Here is a 6,410-nt window from a genome sequence, read left to right on the forward strand (position 1 = left end):
GGTCTTGATCATAACTTAAAGTAATAATTCCTAGACACATGTTTATTTATCATTTTATCTTGTACATAGCTTTATCAAAGAAAGAAATTCATGCATTCAAGTTAGTTGTTGCTTTTCAACTCTATAAAACTGCATACATATATATGTGAAAAGATACAGATGTTGATAGATAGCAGGTAAAAATATAGTTATGGTTATATATCAGAATATAAAAATATATCAGATCAAAAACACCACAAATAGAGTTAAAAGTATTCATTTGCTTTAAAAGTTGTTACATAATGTTTCTGTGCATTATATTTCATCTTTTAAGTTGGTAAAGATAATGTGAAGGGATTTACTACTGAATGAAAATAGGAGACAAGTAGATGCGCTCATTTCATTTCTAGAACGGACATGGTTGTTACTAATCTCCATGGGGGTGGACACTTGTAAGGGCTATAGATCACAGCCACTTCTTTTTAATTCCTGTTAATTTAATTTTATTTTCAGAGTTGCTTCTTCACAGATTGTTTAGAAATATATGGCTATATGGGGGAGGACAGAACATCACAGCTATAACATTAAACATGGGCATACACATTCATACAACCCAAAAAACACAAAAATGTGCTGAAGCAGCTGGAGTGTTCTTTTTTCTGATAGCAAGTTAGAAGACAGAAGGATGAGCAAAATTGGCAGCTGGCTTATACTGACAGAAGCAGAGCAGTTTCTGCCAAGAATTTACTGTGAGTAGGTCTAAGAATGACATGTGCGATCACATTTTACCTCTTTTGGCTGGCAGCACAATGATTTTGAAATTTAAGTGACTAGATACACCAAAATGTTAAGTCTGCTAACTCCTCAAAAGACATTTCACACTGACAAAAAATGCATGTTGTGTGCGCTTTTGCTTTAGCCAGGCCCTATTGGAGACATTTAGGTAAATATTGATATTTCTTTTGATATACCAGTTTGATATAAATAGTTTGGATTTATGGTTGACGCAAGTTGTGTATGGCTAAAATATGAAACAGTGATAAAACTCTTTTTTGGTATACACTTGCTCCAGTGCATCTAATGGTATTTCAGCAAAAAAGGTATACATTTCTGATTTTTAATCACTTGTGTTTTCCTTCAGCTTCGATGAAAAATTTAAGCCAAATCAAAATGTGATTAAAATTCTTGGGGCAGGTGTTTGGTACAGCAGTTTACTCAGAACTTGGGATGCCAGCATCCCGAGTCAGAGTCCCTGAGTCTGAGTCCTTGCTCTGCTTCAGATGAAAACATCCTGTTACTGTCCACTCCGGAGGCAGCAAGAAGTGGCTCATGGAGCCACTGCCAGCTAGTCCCTGGCAGGGACCACTGTGCTCCCTGCCAGCCTTTTGGGAGACCTGAATTGAGTTCCTGGATGCTGGCTTTGGCCTGGCTGTTTACGCATTTAGAGATTAATTCAACATTAAAAACACATTTCTCTCTCTCTCCCTCTCTTTTCTCTCCCTCTCTCTGTGACTCTTCCCTCCCCGCTCCCCTTTCTTTGGCTTTCAAATAAATAAAATATTTTTAAAAAGACAAACATATAGAAATAAATAAGGTTGCATATTACTATTTCATTTTAATTACCTTTAAATTACTTAAATTCATATTACCCATCTCAAAAGTGAGACTCTGCTTTAATTGTAAATCACATATTCCAAGCATTTATCCAAAGCAGACTTTCAAATAAGATTGGAGCTGGGTCACTGAGCCTTGATCTTCTACTGTATCTTCAAATGGAGTACTCAAGGCAATAAAGAACACATGTACCTTTAACAAGCCACATAATTTATTAATGCTAATAAGTTCTCTGACAACCCTGAAGATACATGGGATTCTGCAACATAAAGTCATGTACAACATGCAAAGATTTAAGGTCAGTCTCACCTTCTTCCACTGAAGCAGACTATAGAAAAATATACATGGATGGAAGCAGAGTTATTTAGTCTACATTTCCCCCTAGAGTGTTTACTCAAAAGTCAAATTAAGGAAAGAATTCAAGAAACATAACCAGGATAATAAATGGATGGTTATTGGTATTGTATGGTTGAATATGCAATCTATACTGCAGACAAATTTAAAAAATATCTTAAAATGATGCCTTCTGAAATTATACTTTTTAATGCTCAGTTTAAATGATAGGAAACATTAACAAGTTTCAATAAGCAGAAATAAACTTATATTATATACAGGTAAACAGCTGAATCAATGTATTTTATGCAACATATCCTCATATCCAGTAAAATTCAGCTGTAACAGTAAATAATTGAATAATCAAAATAAAGCCGATGGATCAATGCAGTATCATAAAATTATTATGGGATTACATATCTAGCTAAGAGGAGAGATCTTGAGGTAACACAGGAGTGCATGGATTTGATTACAGGTTCAGTTCTTGACTCTACCACCTTCACACCATTGCCAGGGGCAGCCATGATAACTCAAGTAGTTGGATTCTTGTCACTCATGTGAAAGACCTGGACTGACTTCCCAGATTCTAGGTTGAACCTTGGCCTATTCCTAGCCCAGATGACTGTTGTATGGTTAGAGAATGAGTCAATGGATGAGAGATGTTCTCTTTGTTCCTAGCTCGGTTATATCTGACTCTCAACTAAATGTATCTCAAATATATTTGTGCTTCTACTCTTTTCATATCCTATACAGGGAGAGGCTGTAAAAATAAATAGAAAGATAATATAATTTTATTAAAAATTCTTTTTTATGTGTGTTAAGCAGCAACATTTAAGAACCCAAATGTAGAGAGGAGCTTGAATAGAAATATCAAATCAAATGGTTCCCATCAAAATGCAGATCAAGGGGCCAGCGCTGTGGTGTGGTGGGTAAAGCCTCCACCGGTAGTGCCAGCATCCCATATGGGTGCCGGTTTCAGTCCTGGCTGCTCCATTTCTGATCCAGCTCTCTGCTGCAGCCTGGGAAAGCAGTGGAAGATGACCCAAGTCCTTGAATTCCTGCACCTGAGTGGGAGATCCAGAGGAAGCTAGAACAGCTCTAGCTATTGAGACCATCTGGGGAGTGAACCAACAAGCAGATGCAGGACGTCTCTCTGTGTGTCCCTGCCTCTGCTTCTCTGTAACTGCCTTTAAAATAAAAAAAAAAAAAAAATCTTAAAAGAAAAATATCAGGAAAGCACAGAGTCTCCTATCATGTATTCCATGTAAGAGAGTGGGTCAGGGTAAGGTTAATTGTTTGAAACAGGGATTTGAACTTGGGGATTTGACTAATTTGAAAATTTAAATATCTGTGTATTTTCTGGTTTTGCTGTTATTGATTGTATTGACTAATTTTTCTCTTGAACATGAAATTTTTCTTTCTCTGTCTTGTTTGTTTTTCTTGTATTTCAAATACTATATATAAAAATAAAAATATCAGGAAGTAGAAACTGAAGTAAATGATATAAAAGGGCCCTTCGAATGGTTCTTGGGAAAATGGAATTAAAAGATAAATTCAGGGTCCGGTGCTGAAAAATTTCAAAATCAGTCTCTAGGGTTGCATGTCCATTATAATAACAAATAAACAAGCAAACACACAAATAACTGTGAGTACTTTTGTTAGATAAAACTCACTTTTTGAAACAATTTGAAAGTAATGTAGTTCTATCTTTACTTCAAGCATGTTTTATTGTATCCATCTATTCATGTTTCTAGTGAGTGATATTCTTAAGATTTTGTATATCCTCCAATGGCAAAGGAAGACTTTTCTCTCTGTCTCTCTCTCTCACTGTCCACTCTGCTTGTCAAAAAAATAAATAAAAAAAAAAGATTTTGTATATCCAAGAAGATATCATTATGTTCTTAGAAGTATATCTACAAATTACATTGAATCTATTAAAAACTAAAAATTAAAATAAATAAAAAACATAATATTGAAATATAAGAATATTTTAAATATAAAAATATTTTGTATATCCAGCATATTGTGAACAGATGATTTTCTTGTTTTCTAAATGGTTTTTTTTTTAAAGAACTATTTTATTTATTTGAAAGGCAGAGAGAAAAAGTGAGAGTAGAGAGAGAGAAATGTCTTCCATCTGATGGTTTACTCTCCAAATGGCTGCAATGGCTGGGACTGGGCCAGGAGAAGTCCAGGATCAAAAACTTCTTTCTAGTTTCCCACATGGGTGCAGGAGCCCAAGCACTTGGGCCCTTCTCTGTTGCTTTCCAGGCAAGGCAGCTGGATCAGAAGTGGGGCAGCCACTACTCAAACTGGTGCACATTTGGGAAGCTTGCATCACTGGTGGCAGCTTTATCTGCTGCAACACAACAGCAGTCCCAACATTTTTTATTGTTATATATTTATTTTCTTTCCCAGAGATTTGTTTATCTATTATTTTTGCTTTAGTTTCAAGATTTTCTTGTGATACAGAGCCATATAATTAAAGATAACAACTGACTTCTTTCCTATTCTTACTACTCTGCCTTCTATTACATGTCTTTTTCAACTGCTAGGGAATCTACTATAATGCTGAATACTAATAGTGGTAGTGACCATTTCCTATATATGTCATGATAGGTAGAAAGCATATGGATATCACCGTCAAGCATGGTATTGACTTTTTTTCCTCATAAAAAGTCTCATAATAAATAAAATAGTCTGGTTTACTAAAGGTAAAATTTTATTAAGTGTGACTGTTGATTATTATAATAAAAACTACTCATCATTTCTTGCTGAAGAATCCTAAAATACACTGCTTTTTTAAAGTTTCTTATTTTTCATGATTTTTTCATTGACTGGATACATCTTAACCATTCCTCTGACACACATGGTGTTAACATGAACCACTAACCTGCAGCATTCACTGGTAACTTGGTCAAAGGTTACACAAAGGCTTCTCTAACATACAGGTAAGTATTCTACTGCATTACCTCCCCTTTGAGGTTAGCTTGTCCTCTCTCAGATAATAATGATATTAAGGTAGTTGGATGTTTTACATGTTCACTGAATACCAAGAGAGGGAACTAAATATATACAGTCTTCTCCAAGGCCAAACCCAGAGCTAAGAATATCACTTCTTCTTCATTCTGGGTTAAACCATGTGATTCAGTGTCCTTATCTATACATTTTGGAAAAGCAGCAGATACACAAACTCTAAGTCAAAACTTGATTCAGAAATTTTACCAGAGCCAGATGAAGGCAATCTGAATATTATTATGATATAAATTAGAACACTGGAAGTGAGAAAATAGAATGCAATTTATAAATTAAGTTGAACCTGTAAATCCTTAATTTAGAAGGAAAAACAATGCAAGCAGAGAGAATCATTTTAAGAAAGAAAGTGTCCTTGAAGTACCAAAAAATAAAATAAGTCAATAGGAAAATAAGCAAGAGTATGAGACAATAATCCAGAAAAAAAGCAAATCAAAGTAATGAGTAAATATGCTCAAAAAAGTTATAGAAGTTAGGAAAATGTGAATTAAGTTAACAAAGGTCAAAACTATGGGCTTGCAAAAGTGTGAATAATACTATTTACTTTTGAGTAGGGATGAAGAAAATGGCAGCTTCTTATACATTTTGACTAACATAGAATTCCTGAATATTTTTAGAAAACAACCAGGAAACATCTTCTAAAATCAAAAACCAAACAAATAATTTCAAAAACGTAAGCATATTTTATAAAATATTTATTTATTTATTTGAAAGGCAGAGTGACATAGAGAGAGGATGAGAGATAAAAATGGAGAGAGAGAGAGAGAGAGAGAGAGAGAGAGAGAGATTTATTTTCCATCCTCTGGCTCACTTTCCAAATGGCTGACCTAAGCCAAACCAAAGCCAGGAGCCAGAAGCTTCATCTGGGTCTCCCATATGGGAAGCAGGGATCCAAGCTCTTGGGCCATCCTCCAGTGCCTTTCCTGGTGCATTAGCAGGAACGTGGATCAGAAGCAGAGCAGCCAGGGCTCGAACTGGCACTTCAGCATGGGTGCGAGATATGTGATACAAGCATTAGAAGTGGTAGCTTAATCCACTGTACCACAACATTGGCCCTTCACATGCATATTTTTAATACAGAAAATAATTCTATGGAAAGAAAAACAACACATAGGTTTAAATAGTCTTATATGTGTGAGGATATTTATTGTAGCACTATCCATAGTGACCAAAAAATGACAGCTAAAAACATTTAATGCGCATCAAATGGACTATGATTGACTAGTTTACATTATATAGATTCCATGAAATATTATGGTATGCTGTTAATGTGTAATGGCATAAAAATTAAACTTGGAGAAATATGTTGGATGAGAGTAATTTGTAATATATGATCCATACCTTTACTCATATATTCACAAATGATGTGGATTTGTTCTAATCAATATATGAACATGGATAGGGTGAATGGTGATGTGGGAAGAAATAAAGGAAAAGAATGGAGATAAGAG

Source organism: Oryctolagus cuniculus, chromosome 4, assembly GCF_964237555.1.
Source record: "Oryctolagus cuniculus chromosome 4, mOryCun1.1, whole genome shotgun sequence".
Classification (NCBI taxonomy): domain Eukaryota; kingdom Metazoa; phylum Chordata; class Mammalia; order Lagomorpha; family Leporidae; genus Oryctolagus; species Oryctolagus cuniculus.